This window comes from Choloepus didactylus, chromosome X (genome assembly GCF_015220235.1).
Source record: "Choloepus didactylus isolate mChoDid1 chromosome X, mChoDid1.pri, whole genome shotgun sequence".
Taxonomy (NCBI): domain Eukaryota; kingdom Metazoa; phylum Chordata; class Mammalia; order Pilosa; family Megalonychidae; genus Choloepus; species Choloepus didactylus.
Window position 1 is genome coordinate 178797818 of NC_051334.1, and position 24811 is coordinate 178822628.

At 39.3% G+C, this 24811-nt stretch overlaps 1 pseudogene; it reads left to right on the forward strand.

The window, feature by feature from the left end:
* Window positions 1-7790: 7790 nt before the first annotated feature.
* LOC119522494 lies at window positions 7791-8557 on the forward strand (annotated as a pseudogene).
* Window positions 8558-24811: the final 16254 nt, after the last annotated feature.

Genomic DNA, 24811 nt, shown 5'->3' on the forward strand with positions numbered 1-24811 from the left:
AAGGATACGTACGTTAGATATTTCCCTTGTTTTAATCAGAAGTGAAATAAAATGAGCTTTACTGTGACATTTAAGCATAACCATGTATAGATATGAGCAAACAGTTGATCTCTGGAATTACATAAACTAATGGTTTTCAGAGTAGGAAAAACCTGAAACTTTCTTTGCTGGAGAATCATCAGATAATCCCTCTGAGTTGTGAACAGGGATTCTCCAACAGGAAAAAATAAGCTGCATGCATTTTGACACTTTCTTATTACAACAGACTTTCCTCAAGTAATATTATCTTGAAATATTTTGGGCTAGAGTATCTGCTTCTCTGAGAAGGCTTAAATATTTGAATGTATGAAGCACACAAAATGGATAGTTAATACCCTTAAAAGTATTAATTCATCCAAATTAATACTGCCTCCTCACACTAGTCATAAAGACTGTATTAATTCATTAATCATTCATTTATTTTTTTCAACACATATATGTTAAGAACCCAGTATGTGCTAGTCTCTGTCCTAGGTGCTCAGGATCGAGCGGTTTAAAAAACCCTGCCCATTTGGGCTGTGTATTCTAATGGAAGAGCAATGCAAGGAAAAAACAAATAGTTATAAGTATTACGAAGGAAAACGAGGTGAGGAAAATCCAGAAGGATGGATTCAGAGTGGGGCCTGTTTCAGATAGGCTGTCAAGGAAGGCCTGAGTACATGACATTTGAGCAGAGACTTGAATGAAGTTGGGGAAAGGGCCATCTGAAATCTGGGGGAAGAGCATTTTAGGCAGAGAGAATAGCAAAGATAAAAGTCCTGAGGCAAGAACAAACTTGACATGTTCAAGGAAATGTGAGAAGTCTAGTATGACTAGAGAAGCATGGAATAGATAGGGAGTGGGAGGAGAGGACTCAGGAGATAGGGAGGAGCCAGAATAAGTAGGATTTATAGGCTATGGAAGGAGTTTGGATTATATTCCAGTTGTTACAGGAAGCTACCAGGGAGTTGTGAAAGGAGAAATGAATTAGAGAGAGATTGCATTACAAAAATATCATTTTCCCAAAATGGAAGACAAAATTCAATTTGGAATTCCTCATTTGGGGTTCCCTTTGGATCTTGTATCACATTCATAGTAGTATTTCTACCAGTATAAAAATCTTTGTTCTTTCAAGATAAATTTGATTTCTGAAAAATATTTTGTGGTTAAGGTTTCTGAATAAGGTTGGCTAGTACTCAAGATATTACCATTTGGTGGGGAAAAGTTACTTTAAAAGAAGAATAGTTTTCTAATGTGACTATTGTAGCCAACTCTAACTGCCATGTCGAATTAAAGTCATTTTGACAGATAGTTACTGGATGTTTTCTAAGTGACAGACATTGTGCTATTGTGCACTACAGGAAGGAAGATGCATGAGACACAAAAGTACACAAATACCTAAATCACAGGCAGACTCCAAGTACATAGGAGAGGTACAAGGAAATATCTGTTTTCCTAAGAGGAAGAAGTTAGAGCTTTCTGGGGCCAAGAGGGATCATCTATTCTATGATGAGACAGGAGTTTGGCATAAGCCTTTAAGGTTGGTAGGACCTTGAAAGGGGAAAATGGAACTTGCATAAAGATAGGTATAGAGGCAGGAACCCGCAGGGTCTATTTGGGGACAAAGAATAGTTAAGTCAGTGAATTATAATGTTGGGGAAGAGGAGGGAAATATACTTGGTAATATAATTTTGAGTCATGGTATGAAGGGTGTATTAGGTTTCTCCAGGGAAACAGAACCAACAGGAGATACCTGTAAATACAAGATTTATAAAAGTGTCTCTTTCAACTTTGGAGGTACATTAGTCCAAATTCTGTAGGGTAGGATGCATGAGTCCAAATTCCATAGGGCAGGCCACGAGCTGGCAACTCCAATAAAGGTCTTCGATGAACTCCCAAGGAGAGGCTGGCTGGCTGAAGAAGAAGTGAAGTTCTCTCTTCTCCCTTAAAAGTCTTTAACTGATTAGATTAACTCCAACTGATCATATTCTCTCGTTTTGGAAGACACTCCTTTAGTTGATCATAGATATAATCAGCCACCGTTGCAGTCAACTGACTGATGCTTTACTAAACCAGCCTTCTGGTTTATTCACCAGCCACAAATGTCCTTTCAGTAACAGTTAGGCCAGTGTTTGCTTGACCAGACAACTGGGGACCATCACCTGGCCAAGTTGACACATGAACATAACCAACACAGAGAGCCTTTAATATCATGTGAAATGATCTGTTCTTAATTTCTTAGGCAATGGGAAACCATTGAATGCTTTTGAAAAAAAGAGATGGCACAATTGGAATGCTGCTTTGGAAAGAGAAATATGGCAGTTGTATAAAATGGATTAAAGCAAGGAGAGCCCAGATAGGAGGCCATTGCTATAGACCAGTATGATGTAGCATGGGCCTGAACCAGGATGTTGCTAACAAGAAAGGAAAGGGGGCATAAGTGGCAAAAGATAAAACAGCCACCGATAATTGGATCAGAAGGAGGGAAAGGAAGCTCTCAAATGACTTGAAGATTTGGACCTTGAACAAGATTTCAACCTGGAAGAATCATGATAGAACCAAAAAACAACAAAAGAAAATGCTAACCAACAGAATGCTGGCAAAATTCCAGTTTACACCAAGCAGAAATGCATATGAAAAATAGGAGCTAGCATTATCTTCCATTACAATAACTGACTCACTACAGGCACAAGGGCAATGCAATGTGATGGCTTCTGAATAACAGAGAAAAGCTCTGGGAAATGAAGTAAGTCATGACCAAATCAACCTAACCCATGGGGAGATACTAAACCACAAATCTGTCTGGAGAAAGACACCAAGAGAACCCTGTGATTAACTGAAAGTGAGAAAAATCTGAGCATATTAAGGAAAACATTGGACTTGACAGTGCACAGTTCTGGAGTTTTCTTTTAATTCTTGATGGCAAACTGACTGGGATAGACCAAACTCATCGACCATCCAGAGTGGATCATTTTTTAGTAATATTATCAGAAAATCAGTAATAATCATTACTTTCTTGATTTGTCCTTTAGTATTAAAGCAAAGTATTACAAATTTTAAAAGAATGAATTTCTCCTTTAAAGATGCTATTCAAATTCAGTAAAACATAGGTATGTTCTAAAATATTTGCATTACAGAACACACAAAAAATGTCTCAGTTGTCACTGTTTCACTGTTTGAAAATTTCAACACAAATAAAAGCTCCAAGTGGTCATATCAAATGACAGTATTGAAGAAAATCAAGGTAATTTTTATCTCCACAATCACTGTGCTATCATTATTTCACATTTATGTTTCAAGCTAAGAATATATAATACCACAGGGGTTGAAGACAGGAGCTGAATCTGAAAGGCTGAACAATCCCAAATTGTTATTTCCTCTTGAAATAATATGTATAGATAACTCTGTGTGAGTTCAGGATCCAACTATATGACTGGGAATTCTCAAAATTAATTTCCACATAGAATATAAGATTTATTAAAGAGTAGGTAATAAAAATGTAGTTTACATATACGTTATTAAAATGCAACCATATGCCTGCCCTGATCCAGCAAGACATAGCAGAAACATCTTCCTAAAAGCTCCTGAAAAGAGTTAAAGGATTGTAGTAACAGGGCAAGTGCCAAATCAAGAAAAAGGCCCCTTCAAACAGTAAGATCTGGTAATGACCTGGTTGGTCCATCCCCCATCCCGTCACTGGCTTGGTGTGGAGCTGGCTGGTGCTTCCAGTGCATATCCCTGGTCCCAGTTCTGAAGAGAGCAGAGTAACCCTGGTGTATATACTGGGAGCATGTATGTCTGCTCTAATCTGTCTGGTGGTGCCTGAGGGACTCACTGTCCCAGAACTTGCCTTGTATGTAGAAGGCAGCTCACCGAGCTCTCTGACAGAAAACTGGTGGGAGAGCAGTCAAGTTGTGCTGCCTGGGGCAAGGGATTGCTGGCTGTAGGACATACAGAGCAGTGCTAAAGAGGGGACACTCATAAAGACGTAAAGATGTAAATGGGGGAATTCCTAGGGCCACATGTGCATGTCTAAGACAAGAGATGTGAGGATCAGGGAAGCCCCTATGCTTTGGCCTGGAGCTATTCTCCAAACTTATTCTATGGATAAGCCCTTAAGGAGTACACTCACACAGGTCAATCTACAAAGACCTAGAAAGCTATTGTCTTTTTGTTTCTTCTTTTTTTTTTTTAAGTTCCTGGCATCTAAGGAAAACTCTGTCATAACACGAGCTGTATACAAGCTTAAGGAATAGATGTCTCAGTGATAAAACATTAAAATATCAAAATGTTCTGCAAAGAAACAGGAAATGATGGCCCTGGCAAAGGAGAAGACTAAGGAATTAGAAACCTATTCATGAAGAGGATGAAATCTAGAACATTCCAGACAAAGATTTAAGAAAGGTCTTATATATGCTCAAATAGCTAAAGGAAAACATGGACAAAGAGTTAAAGGAAATTGGGAAAACGATAGATGAACACAAAGAGAGTATCAATTGAGATGGAAATTATGAAAAGGAATCAAACAGAGTTGAAGACCATGGTAACAGAAATTAAAAATTCTCTAGAGGGGTTCAACAGCAGAATGGAGCTGAAAGAAGAAAGAATCAGTGAACTTGAAGATAAGAGAATTGAAATCATCCAGTCTGAGGAGCAGAAAGAAAGGAAATGAAGAAAAGTAAACAGAGCCTGACGAATCTGTGGGACACCATCAGGCATCTAAATATATGCACTGTGGGACTTCCAGAAGGAGAAGAAAGAAAGGAGTAGAGAGAATATTCAAAGAAATAATGGCAAAAACTTCCCAAATTTAATAAAAACATGAGTAGCCACATCCGAGATGCTCAACAAACTCCAAGCTGGATCAACCCAAATAGACCCACACCACACCATTCTGAAAAGTGTATGTGTCACATACAAGGGAGCCTCAATAAGGTTAATCAACAATCTCTCACAGAAAACCATGGAGGCAAGAAGGCAGAGGGAAACCATATTTAAAGTGCTGAAAGCAAAAAATTACCCACCAAGAGTTCTGTATCCAGCAAAACTCTCTTTCAGAAATGTGGGAGGAACTGAGACATTCCCAGATAAACAAAAGCTGAGGGACTTTGTCACCACTCTATCAGCCCTACATGAAATGCCAAAGGGAGTTCCACAGATTGAAAGGAAAGGACACTAGACAGTTGACCAAAGTCACATGAAAAAATAAAGATCTCTGGTAAAGATAAAGACATGAGTAAATATAAATACTAGTACTACTGTATTTTTGATTTGTAACTCCAGGTTTCACTTCCTACAGGATCTAAAATGCAATTGCATGCAATGTAATGATAAACACTGGTTTTGGACTCAATATATAAATATGTAAGTTGTGACAAGAACTACATAAAGGTGGTGGGGCAGTGGTATAGGAACATGGTTTATGTATGCTATTGAAGTTGTCAAAGCAAATGAGATTGTTACAGATTTAGGATGTTAAAGTGAAGCCCCATGGTAAACATGAAAAAATATCAGAGGATATGCAAACTCACAGGGCAATGGGGAGTTAATGCAAAATGGTGTATGGTTTCTGTTTGGGGTAAACCAAAAGTTCTAGTAATGCATGATGTTGTAGGTACTCTAATATTGTAAATGAAATTAATCCCACTGAATTGTATGCCTGGGAGGGGTTGGGATGGGAAGGTTTATGTTGTATATACGTTTCCACAATTTATAAATAAAGAAAGAGAAACTAAAGAGATAATTACAATTTAATGCAATACATGATACTGGATGGGATCTAAGAATGGAGGAGAAAAGGCTGAAAAGGACATTATTGGGACGTAAGAAAAAAAATTTGATCATAAAATGTAAGTTTTATATCAATGTTAAATTTCTTGAACTTGATAACTGCATTTAAGTTGATTACATAAGCAAACATCGTTGTTTGTAGGAAATGTACATGAAAATTTTATGTATTCAAGGAGTATCATGCATGCAACCTGCTCTCAAATGTTCAGAAGATAGGTAAATATGTAGGTAGGTAAGTAGGTAGGTAGGTAGGTAGGTAGGTAGGTAGGTAGGTAGGTAGGTAGGTAGATAAGAGAGAGGGAGGGAGGGGAAGGGAGGGGGAGGGAGGGAGAGAGAGAGAATGATATGGCAAAGATGGCAAAATGTTAAAATTGGTAGATCTGGGGGGAGGTATGATGGAGTCCTCTGTATGGAGTTTGTATTATTTTTGCAACTGTCCCGTAAGCTTAAAATCATTTAAAAATAAGTTATATAAAAAATAAGCAACCATATCCTGCAGCAACTGTTCAAACTTAGAGAAAAGGGATATTTTTTCCAAAAAGAATATTTTATCACTAGCATAGTTTAGAATTGCCAGTTCAGGATGGTAATAAAAAGCAGACCAAAAAGTAAAAAGCAGGCCTACTGCTTCTCATTCAGCTTTATTGGTTTTAAATTTTCTCCACACAATCCCCCCATACTGTCTCCACTCCAGGCCATGACTCTCCCAAGTTGACCACTATTGAAATTACCTTTTAATTATCCCCTTTAGGCAACAAGTTTTGTAATCCTTGGCAAAAGAGGTCCTTTGCTGAAGTGTCTTTTGCTATATACCAGAGACTTAGCAGAACTTTGGCCACAATCTGCTACTCAACTCCTTCTATACCCTTTCTAGGTGATCTCATCCATTCTCCTGGCTTTAATTATACCCATAAATTGGGTCATTAATCTATAAGTGCAGTTTAGATTATCTTCCTAAAATCGTATAGATGCAAGAGCCTGCGGGACAATCTATCTAGATGCCACATGAACATGGGGTGTTGTCTCAGTTTTGCTAGGCTGCAATCAGAAATACACAAACGGGGACAGGTGGCTGCGGAACTGCCGGGGCCTAGCTCTGTGGGTTCAAGGCCCAGCCCTGCAGGCAGGTGAAGGGGAGGCAGCCAGAGAGGGGCGGCCCCGGGGAATGTGAGGTGGCTGGTAGTCTCACCTTCCTGACAGGCTGTCTTTCGAAATGCTCCCCCTGGCTCTTCCCCCTTCCCACCCCGGTGACTCCTGCTGGGCAAAGTCTCCAGTGGCCTCCGCAAACTGCCTAGTACGCGCCACTTACCCAACTCAGAGCCCTGAAGTCCTCTGCCCAAGTTTTGAATCAAAATGAGGTTGTGTCAGAGTTAAGATGATGGACAGTGGCTTTGATTGTGACTGTGTTGAGCTGGAGCCACCTGATTACTAACAAAAAACATCGTCTTTAACCAGCAGCCACCAGAGCTTCCTGTTGAAATATGTGGCAACAAAGGAAGAAAAGAAGTGGAGCGGAAATAGTGCTTACCAGAGCCTTAGAACAATGCTGCCCAAGACTAGTCCCACTGAATGTATCTTTGCTGTGAGGAGAATGGTCATAAAAGCCTGTTGTGTGCATATTTATTCACATTTTTGTTAAATGTTAAATCATTTAGCACAAGTAAATTTGAGTGCATAGTATGTTATTTCATTCCAATTGAGTTTCTTGTGTGTTTTCTTTAAATGCTTCCCCTTTCTTGAACCAGGAGTACTACAATCTCTTTAATTCTCACCATGAGTAGAGCATTTTGAGCTTTAAACCTAAGGGAAACTCAACAGCCTGGTTGGCATATGCAATGAGCATCAAGAAACCGTCTTGCTGTGGAAGCAAAATTATTTTTCTTCTCCCTTTTTGAAAGATCTCTCCTATTGATGCCAGTTTTCTTCCTTGTTTACACAAGTTCAACTATTCAAAAGGAAGAGGTGATAGTAAGGATTTCAAAATGGCAGAGAAATCTGAAAGTCTCATGAACATTTATGGATTTGATCTGAACTCAAGTTATAGGCACTTAAAACTATTGGGTTATGAAAGCAATGGCTGGGTTTTTTCTGCTGTAGACAATGACTGTGACAAGAATAGCCATGAAGAAAATTGTTCTTACCGATCCCCAGAGTGTCAAACATGTACTACATGAAATGAAAATTATTAGAAGACTTGACCATGATAACATTGTGAAAGTGTTTGAAATTCTTGGTCCCAGTGGAAGCCAGCTAACAGACTATGTGGGCTCACTTACTGAACTGAACAGTGTTTGCATTGTTCAGGAGTACATGGAGACAGATCTAGCTAATGTGCTGGAGCAGGGCCCTTTACCGGAGGCACTTGCCAGGCTTTTCATAGATCAGCTGCAACGTGGGTTCAAGCGTATTCACTTTACAAATACACTGCACAGACATCTCCAACCAGCTAATCTTTTCATTAATACTGAAGATTTTGTGCTGAAGATAGGTGACCATGACCCCATTATTCCCATAAGGGTCATGTTTCTAAAGGATTAATTGGTTGCTAAATGGTACAGATCTCCACGTTTTTTACTTTCTCCTAATAATCATACTAAAGGCATTGATATGTGGGCTGCAGGCTGCATCTTTGCTGAAATGCTGACTGGTTAAAAATACTCTCTTTGCAGGTGCATATGAACTTGAAGAGATGCAGCTGATTTTAGAATCTATTCCTGTTGTACATGAGGAAGATTATCAGGAGTTCTGAGTGTAATTCCAGTTTACATTAGAAATGACTTGACTGAGCCACTAAAACTTTAACTCAATTGCTTCCAGAAATTAGTTGAGAAGCACTGGATTTCTTGGAATAGATTCTGACATTGAGCCCCATGGATCGATTGATAGCAGAAAAAGCACTCTCCCATCCTTATATGAACATATATCCTTTTCCAGCAGATGAGCCAATTTCAAGTCATCCGTTTCATATAGAAGATAAGTTAATGATATTTTGCCTGTGGATGAAACTCACAATCACATTTATAACCAGGAAAGGTACCATGATTGTCAGTTTTCAGAGCATGATTGGCCTATACATGACAATATTGAAATTGAGGAAGTTCAGCTTCACCCAAGAGCTCTGTCTGATGTCACTGACAAAGAAGAAGTACAAGTTGATCCTTGAAAATATTTGGATGGAGATCATGAAAAGTATCTGGAGATTCTGCTTTTGATACCAGTTACTCTCCTGAGCCTTGTTGACAGTACCAGGATCGTCGTAAAAAACAAATATCATGATCTGGAGTATAGCCACACTTGTAACTACAAAATGAGGTCACCATAAAATTTACAAAACTTAGTTTGGAGAAAGAATGGAGCTAATCATTATTATGAACCCCAGTTTTTTATAGATCTTTCCAATTGCAAAGAACAAAGCAAAGAAAAATCTGTTAAGAAAGGCAAGTCAAAATGTGAAAGGAATGGATTGGTTAAGGCCGGATAGCTTTAGAGGAAGCATCACAGCAAATGGCTAAAAAAGAAAGGGAAAAGCATCAGGGATTTGACTTTGATTCCTTTATTGCAAGAACTATTCAACTTAATTCGCAGCAGGAGCCTACTGATGTTGTTGATAAATTAAATGACTTGAATAGCTCAGTGTCCCAACTAGAAATGAAAAGCTCAATATCACAGTCAGAAAGCTGAGAAAAAGAGGAAAAAGGAATGGCAAATTTCACTCAATTAGAAGCCTTGTACCCGTCTTCTTGGGAAAACCAGTTAAGGAATGGTAGGGAGGACTGTTTTCTCATAAGTCAGTTTTGTTGTAAGGTTAAGGCAGGATGAACAAATCAAGAAGGAAAACACACCAGTTATTCAGACAGGTTCTTTAGCAGGAAAGAAGATGCTGAAATGCTAAAAACTTTGCCAGTAGAGGATGGAAAGCTTGGGGAGAAAGGAAATAAGGAAGGATTTCTGAACAACAAAGAGGAGTTCCTCTTTAACCAGCATCTTGAATCCATAGGTATCCCAAAGTTTCACAGTCTAGCAGGGTCACCACTTAAAGCCACATTAACACCTTCTGCTATGAAATCTACCCCTCAAATTTCTCATGAAGCATACAGCAGCATTCTCTTTGTATTCTTCATGGAATGTGGTTTGTCTCATTTATCACTAGTGTTTAAGTCAGTTTTTACTTAAATCAGATGGTGTCGTTTTAGTAAGGATTTCATTAGTTCTTGGTTTTTAAAATCCAGACTTATTGTCTACATGTGAGATGGCTTTCATGTTAACTGGCATCTTGTTTGCACACAAAAATAAAAAAAAAAATAGAGCAAAAGAATGCAGAGCAGAAGGAGACAAAAAAAATGCACTGACCGGTAAAAACATTCTCTCATCGAACAATGATTTGTTTTATAGTAAACAAAAATCTTGCCTTGAAATTTGTACAGTGAGATTGTACATAATTGCATGAAAGTACCTATTTTTTCCTAAAATATTTTTCATTCATAAGTATTTTCAAGTTTTTCATACTGTACACATTTCTTAAAACACATGATACCAGCAGCAACTGAAAAATGAATGCTGAATTTGGTACACGTTATCTACCTCGAGGTAACAAAAGTCCATGGCAAAACATATACGATTCATAGTGCGTCACAATATGCACTTCTATTTAGCCAGTGTTTATTGTAGTAAACTATTCTCAAGATTCATTCACTTTTTATAAATATTCTGGAATGCGTTCTTTATAGCAAAGTGTTAATACATCACTATTCTGGTTTGCTAATGCTGCCATTATACAAAACACTAGAAATGGACTGGCTTTTGTAAAGAGGATTTATTTGGGTACAAATTTACAGTTCTAAGGCCATAAAAGTGTCCAAACTAAGGCATCAACAAAAGTATAATTTCACTGAAGAAAGGCCAATGGCATCCAGAACACCTCTGTCAGCTGGGAAGGCACGTGGCTGGCGTCTGCTTATTCTTTGCTCCCAGGTTGCATTTCAAAATGGCTTTCTCCAAAATGTCTCTGGGCTTGTCTCCCTTAGTTTTTTCAGTTCATGTGCATCTAAGTGATGGGGTCCTCTCTTAGCTTCTCTGGAGCAAACATCTCCAAGCATCTAAAAGCATCAGCAAGCATCTCTCCAAAAGTCTCTCTCAGCTGCTCTGAGCTCCTTCTGTCTGTGAGCTCTCTTATAGGACTCCAGGGATTTAATTAAGACCCACCCAGAATGGGTGGAGTCCATATCTCCATGGAGATAATTTAATCAAATTTTTTCCACCCTAATCATCAGACTAATCAGTCTGCCCCCACAAGACTGCATTAAAGAATATGGATTTTCTGGGGAACATAATATATCCAAACCAGCACAATCACATCTTATTTATTTTAGCAAATCAGAATATATTTTCTATATTTAATTATAGAAAGTTGTATTAATCAGGTTCTCTGGGGAAACAGAATCTCATTTATGAATATGAGATTTTATAAAAGTGTCTCATGCAACTGTGGAGATGCATGAGTCCAAATTCCGTAGGGCAGGCTGTGAGCTGGCAACTCTGATGGTCTTTGGTGGACTCCCCAGGAGAGGCTGGCTGGCTGAAGGAATAGTGAAAATTCTCTGTTCTCCCTTAAAAGCCTTCAACTGATTGGATTAAATCCAACTGATTGTATTCTTTCATTGTGGAAGACACTCTCTTAGTTGATCATTGATGTAATCAACTACAGGTGCATTCAATTGACTGATGATTTAATAAACCATCCTTCTGGTTTATTAAGCAGCCACAAAATGTCCTTCTAGTAACTGTTAGTTAGGCCAGTGCTTGCTTGAACAGACAACTAGGCATCATTACCTGGCCAAGTTGAAACATGAACCTAACCATCAGAAAAGTTAATTTCGTTTTCAAAATTTATTTGCAACCACACATTTTCCTTTTGGCACTATGGCTTGTTGCCGACCTAGCTGAGTATATAATGTCAGCTTATTCTAAGGCTATCCACATACTTAATTTATTTAAGTGTTCATTTTAAGTAAAGCACTCACTGTGTATAGGAATTTGTATTTTGGAGGTATGTGATCTATCTACAAAGAAAAATTAGGAATTACTTTATTATAAAATGTTCCTAAAAGTCTTAATTGTATTTATTCTTTTAAAAAAACTCTAATGTCAAACCTGGGCACATGAAAATAATTGAGGTACATCATTACTGTAGTTTAAAAATTGTACATGGTAAGACATATTTTGTTTTTACTGTATGGTTTAACAAAATGATCTATTCTCTGATCCAAGGCAAGCATGAATAAAATTAGATTAAATGTAAAAAAAAAAAAAAAGAAAGAAATAGACAAACTGGTTTTGGCTTAAACAACAGAAGTTTATTGGCTCATAGTTTTGGAGGCTAGAAGGCTTGCTTCCTGCCAGGGTCAGTAGCTTACTAACTGGTCAGTAATCCTTGGGTTCCTTGGCTTTCCTTGTCACATGATGATGTGACTTCTCAGTTCTTGATGACTTCCAGCTTCTGGCTCCTTCCTAGGCTTTCTCATTATAAGGCCTCCATCAATAGGATTAAGGCCCCTCCTAACAGTCAGCCACACCTTAACTAAAATAACACTTTCAAGTAATCCTATTTACAATGGGTTCACACCCACAGGAATGCGTGTTATGATTAAGAACATATTTTTTCCTGGGATATATAACTCAATCTGCCATATATGTTAGAAATAATGGAGCCAAAACATATAAAGAACTTAACATAGTAGCAGACACCTGAGTGCTTACTATTAGTCATTACTTTCTGTGTCAGTTTGAATGTATTATGTCCCCCAAAATGCCATTATCTTTGATGTAATCTTGTGTGGGCAGACATATTAGTGTTGATTAGATTGGAATTCTTTGTTTCCATGGAGATGCAACGCACCCAACTGTGAGTGATGACTCTGATTGGATAGTTTCCATGGAGGTGTGGCCCCGCCCATTCAGCATGGGCCTTGATTAGTTCACTGGAGAACTATATAAGCTCAGACAGAAGGAGCAAGCTTGCTACAGTCAAGAGGGACACTTTGAAGAATGCACAGGAGCTGAGAGAGTAGCTGCAGATGAGAGTTTGAAGACGGCTGTTGAAAGCAGACTTTTGCCCTGGAGAAGCTAAGAGAGAACAAACACCCCAAGAGCAACTAAGAATGACATTTTTGAGGAACTGCAGCCTAGAGAGGAACGTCCTGGGAGAAAACCATTTTGAAACCAGAGCTTTGGAGCAGATGGCAGCCACGTGCCTTCCCAGCTAGCAGAGGTTTTCCAGACACCATTGGCTATCCTCCAGTGAAGGTACCTAATTGTTGATGACTTACTTTGGACACTTGATGGCCCTAAGACTGTAACTGTGTAACCAAATAAACCCGCTTTATAAAAGCCAATCCATTTCTGGTGTTTTGCAAAAGGGCAGCATTAGCAAACTGGAACACTTCCCAAGTCAGAAAACTGATTAAATGAAGTGTAAGATTTAGTCTTCCTCCTCTTTATAAGGAGCTTTCACTAGAAACTGAGAAAAAGCATGAACAAAGTAGGAGGAAATCCTAGTAAATAAGTCACAGATGCCAAAAGAAGGGTGAGTCTTGAGAAGAAGATAAACAGTAGTGTTAAGAGATCAAGCAGAATACTGACTGAAAATTTCCCATTGAAATTAAAGAGTTTGGGTCTCTGGTAAGAACACTTTCAGATAACTGGGCTTATGTTGTGTAAAAGAGAGCAATATACTAATCTATTATAGATTATCAGATGCATTAACTTTGAGGTAGATATTAAGAAATTCACACTTAGATAGGTTAGTTTGCCTACACAGATATTAAGAAGGAGAACCAAAATTCAAAGTCACTTGTACCCTTCATAGAACTTTATCCAACTTCCAGAATTCTTTACTTTTGGAGATGGTACAGGGTGAAAATACAAATAAAATGGGGGACAATATAGCTCATTTGATAGGAGAACCACTAGTGTATTAGTCTTGGATATAAGGTGTCCTAGGCAAAAAAGGAGATTTCTCCACTGATACAACTGGGGCTCGGTAATAAGTGGTATCTTCAATGGCAGCCCCCACCCCCACCCCTCAATCTCTTCTTCCCTCCCTCCCCCATCTGTTAGCTGGATGTGTTGGCAGTATTCTCAGGCATATTCTCCTTACTTGTTGGTGCCTTAATAGCTCCATCTTTTAGAGTCATCTCTCCAAGAGCATTGGAAAACTATAAATTTTATTCATCAAATTACCTGAAATTACCTGAATCACAGGGCTACACACACTTGAATTGATCGTTATAGTTGGTTTATATAATGCTCTGATTGCCCAGGCTTAGCAGCTACTCTACCCCTGGAATTAGGGGTAGGGTCATCCACACCCAAACCACATGGACTAAGCATTGAGAATAGTTCCTCAAAGAGAAATGAGAACACTAAGCAGAACAACGGTGAGCAGATAATGGGCAGATAAACCATGGCCCAGTGTGCTAATACTAATGTCGATGGACTGTGACATGTTTTACTTTTCCATTATCATTTACGTCACTTAGCAGATGATGGGGATAAAGTCCCTGATTGACACTATATTGCGTTTTTTCATTAAGTAAAGAATAGGGGTCAGGTTAAGTTAGCTAGAAGGGCTGTATAGCAAAGTCATGAATAAAAGTTAAAGTTGATCAGATTCTGTTTGCACCAACTTCTATGGGCTCTATGTGATTTGACGTAAAGACGTGGCTACAAGCATTTGGCACAAAGAAAAGTATTCAACACCACAATTTGGTTAAAACATTGATTTGATCTGAATTAGGATCCCTAGCCATTAACAGTTGATTATTATAAACTTTAATAAACAGCAGGGTGGTTTTGTAAACTTTTGTGAATGTTTAAGTACTTTGTTTGGTTTTGAGAATTTTTCAGATTGTTAAAAGGTTTTACTTTTTAAAAATTCTAATCCTTATGCATTCAATTAGCACTGTTTGTCTTAGTTGAAGTATTGCAAAGTTAGAATATCTGAATACCTAACAACAGGAGATAAATTGGAATTAATTAAATCTTCCTCATCAAAATGCATCCATACATCTTAAAAAAATAAGACCAAGGCCAGTGTGGGTGTGGGTGTTCTTTATGACATTTTTATTTTCATATTTCCTGTACTTGGCATGGATTTCTTTGGTAATAGAAAAAAAAAAACAAATAAAATAATTATATTATTAATTCACCCATCCATTTAATTCATTCGATTAATATTTTTGAGCAAATACTGTGTGCCAGACACTATAACTGGATTTGGTGGTTACATAGGCAAACAGGATATGGTACCTGTCCTTGAGTGACTTATATTGTGGTGTCAAATATTGTCAAGTAAGCATGCACTCACACTGCAATGTGGTAAGTGCCACATAGGGGTGAACAGAGGCAGATAATTTATTGTTGGATAATCAGGGAAAGCTCCTGGAGGGAGTAAATTCAGGAACCAACCATTTCTAAAAGGAAGTCCATACATCTCCCTTACCATCCACACTTCCTAACTAGATAACATGTTTCTTATAGGTCCTTGGGTTTGGCCTTACCCAGGATAGGTGGCACAAATGCTTCTTATCTGCAGCTACAAGTGAATAGGTTCAGAAAGGGTCTCCACTTTATACCTAACAAACAGTGCCAGGAATCAAAGCTTGTTCAAATGGAGCTTCAAAACAGGTAACAGAAGAGCTGCTGGGAAGTCAGATACAAGACAGGTGTCAGAGATGAGAGAAAACAAAAGCAAAGAAGAGTGAATCACAGCAGGAAAGTTGATCATCTAAGCAAATAATACTGGCTTGAGGCTACTATTGCCTGCAGCTGACCTATTTACAGAGCTCCTGGTGGGATCTTGACCTAGGGAACCCGATCCCTTTAAAGGGCCCTATACAGAACAGACAGCATTCTAAAATATCAGAACCATCCCCAAGATTCTTGTATATGTCATTTCTACGGTAAGGAAAACCTTACCATGCTGAGCCCAGTGAAAAACGAAAATGTGAGGCTCCTTGTTCAAAATTAAGAACTTCAAGATGACCATAGCAGAGCATTAAACCAAGTGCAGGGTCGTTCCAATGAGGGGCCTTGTGTGACTGAACAGGTGGCATGCTCACGTGTCCTCCACTCCCTCCTTATGCAGCCATCCTCCAAATGCTTGAACACTGCTAGTGAACACCTTTACATTTGCAGTGTCTCTGGAAGAAAACCAGGGGAGAAACAAACTTCACTCAATCCAGATTGCAAACAGTTCACTCTTTAAGGGGGCACATAAGTGGTGGGGCCAGTTGTTAATTACTGGATTCTTAAAATATCATTACCTGAATTCTGAAGCCACATCCTGTCTGGCCACAGGTAATATAGATATACTCACAAGAAGCCCATTTTCTCTGCTAGCTTGGGAATAAATAATATCAGACTTTTAAAAATAATACCTGTGCCTACAGAAGTGCCTGGCATTTACTGGGTACTCAATAAAGGTTTGTTGAGTAAGTCAAGGCATTCTTTTTTTTGTGTGTGTGAATCATATCTTATTTTTTATTAATATTATTTATCAAAAAGCTTTTTAAAATTTTTAAACAAAACAAAACAAAGGAATAAGAAAAACAAATAACCTAAAATGACCACATTGCTTCCAACATGTCTCTTCCATACCACAAGAAAATTGACAAACCATAACAAAACAAAGGGATAAGAGAAACAAATAACCTAAAATAACTAAAATGCTTCCAACATGTTCTTACCATATCCAAGAAAATTTGTTTCTTGTTTTCTTTCATCTCTAGATATTTAGTGATTTCTCTTGCAGTTTCTTCTTTAGCCCACTGATTGATTTGATCAGTATATGTCTCAGAGTGGGTTTACTTGGATTTGTTCTATTTGGAGTTTTTTGGGCATCTTTGTTTCACACATTTATGTCATTTAGAAGCGTTGGGAAGTTTTCCCCAACTATGTTTTGAAACACTCTTCTTAGCCCTTTACTCTTCTTCTGGGATACCAGTGATTCATATATTTGTTCACTTCATCTTGTCCATTATTTCCCTGAGATTTATTTCAGATTTTTTATTTTTTCACCATTTATTCTTTTGTGTGTTCTCATTCTTTACTCTGTCTTCTAGTTCAATAATCCCCATCTTCTGCCTCTTGAAATATGCTATGTGTCTCTAGTATATTTTTAATTTGATCACCAGTATCTTTTGTTTCCATAAGGTCTGCTATTTTTTTTTAATTTACTCTTTCAAATTCTTCTTTATGATCTTCCAGGGTCTTCTTGATGTCCATTATGTCTTTAGTTATCTCAGTGTTGTTGTTTTGGAGCTTTGTGTGTAATTTTTAAATTAATTGCTGAAAATTTTATAAGTGTTCTGGATTTTGAATTTTCTTGTTTGGCTTGTCCATATCTTCTTATTCTTCAGGTGCTTTTTGATTTTCTCTTGGCTTTGGGGCATTTGCTTATATTAGTATGATTATTTTGGGAAATGCAGGATTATTTGAGCATTTATATATAATTTGGCATAGCTACAGCTTGGTGGGATGCACTTTCTCTGTCTTACCAGCAGATGGAGCTCTTGAGTCACCTCTTACCCACTAGCCTGCCATCCCCCAACATTTTCTGAGTTCTGGGTGGGGTCCAAACTAGGTGGATCCAATCAGTGCAGCAGTTTTGTGTGCATTTGAGACAGCCAGCCCTGTGCAAGGGGGATGGGCCCTAAACATTTCAGCAGGGAGTCCACTCCAGGGCACAGTGGTCCTGGCAATTCCCAGAGCTGTGACTGGACCATTCTGGGGCTGTGGAGCAGTCAATGTCCACCATGTGCCTGTGATTCCTTTGTGCTGGGGAGGGGCACCTGGAGCTTCTGTGTGGCACCCTTTCCTCTTGGCTGTGCACACCATGGGTTTCTGCTAAGGGAGAATGAGTGCAGTCACCAGAATCCAACTGAAACCTGATTTCTCTCATGGGAGCTCTCAGTGGCTAGACCGTGAAGGGTTATCTCTCCTTCCAGCTGCTGAGATGGGTACATGGGGCTTGAAAAGGTGCTCACTACATGCTCAGTGGCTGGCTCTAGCTGCTAGTCCTTGACATAGGAGCTCTCAGCCACGGAGCTATAAAGGGTTATCTCCCCAACCAACTGCTGAGATGGGTGCATGGGGTATGGAAGGCTGCTCCCTTCCTTGCTCATTGGCTGGCTCCTGCTGAGAGTCTCTGACATGGGAGCTCTTGGCTGCAGAGCTGTGAAGGGATATCTCCCCAGCCAGCATCCCAGATGGGTGCATGGGGAGAATTTTGCTCTGCCCCTCCAAATCTGCCATCTTCCCCAAAGTCCCCTACTTTGGAGTTTTTGATTGTCACAGCTGAATTGTTACTACTGGATTCTAGTGGGTAGAGTCTGGGACTTCTGGTAAGGAGCCTACAGTGCATAGGACAGCCCCACCACCACCAAGAAAGAATTTTCCAACCCAAAGTATCAATCATTCTGTGGTTGAGAAACCCTGTGTAGATGTGGAAGAGGTGAGGCTTCCTCTCTGTTCTATTACCTTCAGGATATTGCACAATCCCTTTGTCCAAATGCTGGCTAAATAAAGAAAACCTGTCATGATCAGATCCTAGTTGCACTGGTCTCTGACCATAGACCCCTGCTCTGATACAAGCAGATGTATTTTCCAGGGTCTCCAGGCCTGGCTACTCCCCGCAGCCATTTCTGCAGCCTAGGGGCCTTTGCCTGCTTCTGTGGAGCGCATTCTTAATGTCTTAAAAACTCCATACCCTACAATCCAGTAATTCTACCTCTGGGTATATATGCAGACAAATGATTGTTTATGGAGATATTTATCACAACACTATTTATAATTATACAAATTTGGAAACATCCTAAGCACTAATTTTAAGTGACATGGGAAAAATAATTTGAGTAGAATTCTGACTGAAAAAAAGATACAGAACCAAAAATAAAACTATACCATAAAATCCAAGTACAGGGAACTAGGCAAAGGTAGAAGTAGGTCAAAATGAAAACAGTGGTTTCTCCTGAATGATAGATTGTGGGTTACTTTCCTCCTAGAATGTTTAGCTATTGCTACATGAGATAGGATTATTTTTTAACATATGAATGTGGATATATATGTATATATATATTTTCCTTCCACAATCCAAGTAGTTAGATAGATCCTAACAGGTATTTTTTGCAGGATCCTATACCAAAGCAATTTATAGTCACAGATATGTCTTATCATCCATAAAAGCCTAAACCCACTGAAAAGCTACAACTTGATTTACATAGGTGGAGTCCAGGAAAGAGAGAAAGAAAAGGGCCTTGGAGAGTAGAGAAGGTGGGGGGAGGTGTCATGCAGTCTTGGAAAGAGACACAGATCTATGGGTCGTGAGATAGCAGGGACCTGCACACAACTCTTAGAAAAGGAGCCTGTGAAGCTGGCAGAACTCTGATCGAGGAATAGCAATCTTCCTTATTCCATGATTGGCCAGAGAAGAGGTTACAGGTTAGCCTTCCATTTGTGTTCTTGGCAGCTCCTTAAATCCTGGTGGAATCCTGGGAGGGGGAATGGGACCCATAAATGATGGGATTTTCTGCCAACACAGAGGAATAAAGGACTTGGAGAGAAAGTCATATTGATTGAAGAGAAATAAAGTGGTATTTTGATTCATTCTTGCCATATATATTTTCCAAACTTTTTGTAATGATTATGCATTCATTTATCATCAGAAACAAGCAAGCCACAACATGACAATACCCAACAAAATACTTCCACACCAAGATCGGATTTAAGACTAAGCTTGGACCCCTCCCTGTACCACCAGCCAAGACCAAAGAAAACATTCTATGGAAACAAAAGTTCAAGAACTCAACAAACTTTCACATCTCTTATCATCACTGATTGTCACAATTCTATGATAATATCCTATTATTATCACCATTTTGCAGATGGGAAAACTGAGATTTGAGGAGGTTAAGGACCTTGTCCATGTCTACAAAAATAAATTTTGACAGGGCCGAGTTTCAAATTCAGGTTAAGGGTTGACATTGTGCCTTGGTGAGAAGAGCACAAGCTATGGAGTCAGAGAGACCCAGGAGCATTTCTTGGTCCCACCATTTCCAGCTGATGGACCTAGTTTGCTACTCTGTGAAGTGAGGGTAACAGTTCTCCTATAGAATGAAGATATAAAGATAAAATATGATCATGTTCTTAAAACACTTGGAGCATATTAAATACTCAGGTAACTCCTATTGCCCCTTCCATTTTCCAGGTGTTCTGATTTGATATTCTGATTTGGTTGTATTTCAGTGTTTCTTGAAGCCTTGTCTGCAAGCAATAAACTGGGGACCTTAATAAACCATACTGGTCCTACTTCAGTCCTACTGAATCATAACTTCTAGGGATGCAACCCAGAAATCTGGATTTTATTATGCTCCCTCTGTTCATATGCATAGTAAAGCTTGAAAATCATCACAATTCCCCCATAATATCTCATGATAAATAATGCAGCTAGTATTTAAAAGGCTAACATCACTGAGCGATATTGTAAAATTTATCTCATGTGCCTATTTTTTTCTGCTATATAGGGACATTTACATGCTAGAGCTTATCTTCTGTAAATACTCATTTTTGATTATTAATGTTCAGAAAACATTTTAAAAGATGGAATCTTTAATCAAACACTGAAACCCAAGTCTATTGTGCTGGTATAAAGGAAGAGTCTTTTCTCTTCCATGGTTCACAAGAGACTGAAATATGGGCATGGGTATTTCATGTTTTCACTAAAAGTTCAAAGCTCCCTTCCTGCTTTATTAGGAAATTTACTTGGTTCTTAGCTTCACCTAGGCAAGTAAGATAATTTGGGACCATGCAAGTTGAAATCAACAAAATGAAATCAGCAAGGTGAAATCAACACCCAAGGACTATGCCCAGGAAACTGGCAAAGATTCAAGGTACATACTCAGAACAATAAGAAGAAATGAACCCAGTTATGCATCCAGAGTTCATTATTTTTACAGAGAATTAAATGACATGAAGTCTGTCTGTCTTAAGTGCTTCTCAAGTTTTTATGGGCAGAGAATCCAGTTAAAATGCAAATTCTGATTCAGAAGGTATTGGGTGCATCCCATGAGGCTGTATAAACTCCCAGGTGAAGCTAAAGTTGGCCCATGGATCATACACTGCAAGTAGCAAGGGGTTACAAGGCCTTAGCGACCCTACTTCTTAGTTTTCCCATTGTTCTTCGGTGTACTTTCTTATATTGAGCTCCCAAAGCATGTTACTTGTGTGGTTATTTTGCACTTACTTCATTTTGTATTAAATAAGAGTAATTGTCATATATACCACTCTAAAATCAGTTGTAGTAAGCTTCAACACAAAAAATCATGTCCTCTTGATTCAAACCAACATTTATCAAGCATTTATTGTGTATTGGGCACTGTAATAAATGTTTCACATAAATTCTATCAATTAATTATTTAGCCTATTTTGCATAGGTACTATAATCTCCATTTTGAAGCTAAGGAAACTGAGGCTCAGAGGCATTAAGTAATTTGCCCAAGACCTCATAGCTATTAATTGGCAGACATAGGCTTACAAAAATGACTCCAAGTCCAGTTTACTGACAATCAGCATAATGCTTAACTATCATTTTATAATCAGTGGTTCTCCTCTCCTCTAGCACAAGGTATAGAGCCAGGAAAAGAGGAGACATTTTATGAGTTTGTTGAATGGATATTGAATAACAGGAAGACTCTACCATTTTGTTGCTTGGTTTTGAATCAAACAAAAAAATCTGTGTGTGGTGCAGATGGTGACATTTAAACAAAGACATGTTTTATTAGAACGTTCATTTTTCCAAGCTTGTCTTGCTGATTATGTTTGCATCAATTACTGTATCCATTCAAACAGCATTTATTAAAAAACTATTTTATGCCAGAAACAGTATGTGTGGTTACAAACATCACTAAGGCAGAATTTCTGCCATCAAGAAGCCCATAATCTTGTGGGGAAGAGGGAAAATGAAGTGGAAAGGGAAAATTGTGATGCAACAATAATATGTGGGATGGAGTTATGCACAAGGAACTAAGAATCACAGAGGAAGAAACCTTTTAGGGAAAACTTGGTGTGCCAGTTTGGATGCATTATGTCCCCCAAAATGCCATGTTCTTTAATGCAATCTTGTGAGGGCAGACATATTAGTGTTGATTAGGTTGGGATCTTTGGATTAAGTTGTTTCCATGGAGATATGACCCACCCAACTATAGATGATAACTCTGAATTATTTCCATAGAGGTGTGGCCCTGCCCATTCAGCATGGGCCTTGATTTAATCACTGGAGCCCTATAAAAGAGCTCACAAAGGACCTCAGAGCAGCTGAGAGTGACATTTTGGAGTGAAGCTAAGAGAGACATTTTGGAGACGGCCACTCAAAGCAGACTTTGCTGATGCTTTGGAGATGCTAGCCCAGTGTTTGCTCCAGAGAAACTAAGAGAGGACAAAATGCCCCAAGAACACAATTGGAAGAACGCACAGGAGCTGAGAGAGGAGCTGGAACACAACCCAGGATCTGAAGATGCCAGCCACATGCCTTCCCAGCTAACAGAGGTTTTCCAGACACCATTGGCCTTACTTCAGTGAAGGTATACTCGTGTTGATGCCTTAATTTGGACATTTTCATGGCCTTAGAACTTTAACTTTGCAACCTAATAAATCCTTTTTATAAAAGCCAATGCATTTCTGGTATTTTGCATAATGGCAACATTAGCAAACAGGAACACTTGGTGAAGGAACTGATATCTGAGTTGCATCTCAAAATGCTGACTAGGAGTTAGAAAGGCGAGGGGAAGGATATTGTGCACCACCATGCCTAGTTGTCTGAAAGGCATAAGAAAAGGCAGAGACACATGAATGAGCACGGTCTGTCCAGGACTATAGGCAGTTCAGGATTCCTGGCTGTTCCAACCTAGATTAGCCCCAAGACCAAAGAACACGTCTGGCATGGAGTTACCCATGAGTTTAATTAGGGAATTACAAAACAGGAGACTGTTTTTCATGATGGTGGTGGGTTGGGAGAGTGAAGTCAGTGTTCCACCATTCCACAGAGAGAGAGAGATGGTGCCAAGGATGTGTGCGTGTATGTGGGAGGGGTGTTTATAAAGGTTTGTGACCACAGAGTTTCTCGCAAGATTTAGTTACAACAGGATCTTGAGAGATTTGGTTATAACAAGATCCTGTGAGATTTGGTTACTAACAGCGATTAGGGGAGAGAAGTTTTAAAGCTTTCCCCCTGGAGGGAGGGGCCTGTTGCCTGGTCATGTAGGTGACTGCATGGATCTCAGTAATGGAGGCGGGGGCAGGCCTCAGGCCCTGGGTCCTCACACTGGCACATAAAATGCTGCAAGTTTAATGAATGGTAAGAAATGAAGCTGGACAAAGAGGTAGAAACCACATATGGAGAGAGGTAGAAACCACGTTCTCTGCCTAGGAATTTTCAATTTACCCAGTAGAAGAGCAGTTTTCAAAGTGTGGTTGTCAGCCCTCTGGGCGGTATGCAAGGCCAGAACTAGTTTCAAAATAATACATAGGCATTATTTGCCTTTTCACTCTGTTGACATTCATGCTGGGGATGCAAGAAAAATGGTGGGTAAAACTGCTGCCACCTTAGCATAAATCAAGAATGGCACCAAAGTGCCACAGTGTCAGTCACTCATAGCAAAAACAGAAAAGGAAAGGGAAGGTGTGCCAGTTCGAATGTATTGTGTCCCCCAAATGCCATTATCTTTGTGGTCTTGTGGGACAGACCTTTTGGTGCTGGTTAGATTTGCTTGGAATGTGCCCCACCCAGGTGTGGGTGGTGACTTTGGTGGGATACTCCCATGGAGGTGTGACCCCACCCATTCGGGGTGGGCCTTGATCAGTGGAGCCATATAAAATATGCTGACTCAAAGAGACTGAACAGAGTGCAGCTGTGAGTGACGTTTTGAAGAAGAGCAAGCTTGCTAGACAGGAATGTCCTGGGAGAAAGCCATTTTGAAACCAGAACTTTGGAGCAGACGCCAGCCACGTGCCTTCCCAGCTAACAGAGGTTTTCTGGATGCCATTTGCCATCCTCCAGTGAAGGTACTTGATTACTGATGTGTTACCTTGGACACTTTATGGCCTTAAGACTGTAACTGTATAGCCAAAGAAACCCCCTTTTTATAAAAGCCAGTCCATCTCTGGTGTTTTGCATTCTGCAGCATTAGCAAACTAGAACAGATTTTGGTACCAAGAGTGGGGTGCTTTTGCTGCTGAGTCTGCAAATACCAAACATGTTGGAACGGCTTTTTAAGTGGATAAGGGGAAGATTCTGGAAGAATTGTGAGGAGCTTGATAGAAAAGGCCAAAACTGCTTTAAAGAGACTGTTTGTGGAAATATGGACTCTAAAGATAGTTCTGACGAGGCCATGAACAGAGATGATCAATGTGTTGTTGTGAACTGGAAGAAAGGAAATCCTTGTTTTAAAGTGGCACAGAATTTGGCAAAATTAAGTCCTGGTGTCATATGGAAGGAAGAATCTGGAAGCAACAACCTGGAATACTTAGCTGAGGAGATCTCCAGACTACATGTGGAGGATGTATCCTGGCTTCTCCTTGCAGCTTATAGCAAAATGCGAGCAGAGAGAGATAAACTTAGAACTGAACTCTTGGGTTCAAAGAAACCAGAAGCTGATGGCTTGGAAAATTATGACCTTCCAGGGGGTGGAATCCCAGAAGCTACAGCCCAATGTGAGGATGTAACCAAACATGGAACCCAGCCGCCATTTCAGTACAAGCCAAGATTGGAGATGGAATTATCCAGAAAGGATTTGTGGAAACTCCTATTGTCTGATGGCTTTGACCCCTGTGTGCTTCATGCAAAGCCAACAGAATTTTTGTGAGAACTTTATAGACAGAGCCGCTGCCAGTCTGGACTGGAGGAGACAGACAAGGAACAAATTGCAGGAAAAATTTCTTCAAAGACAGAGCC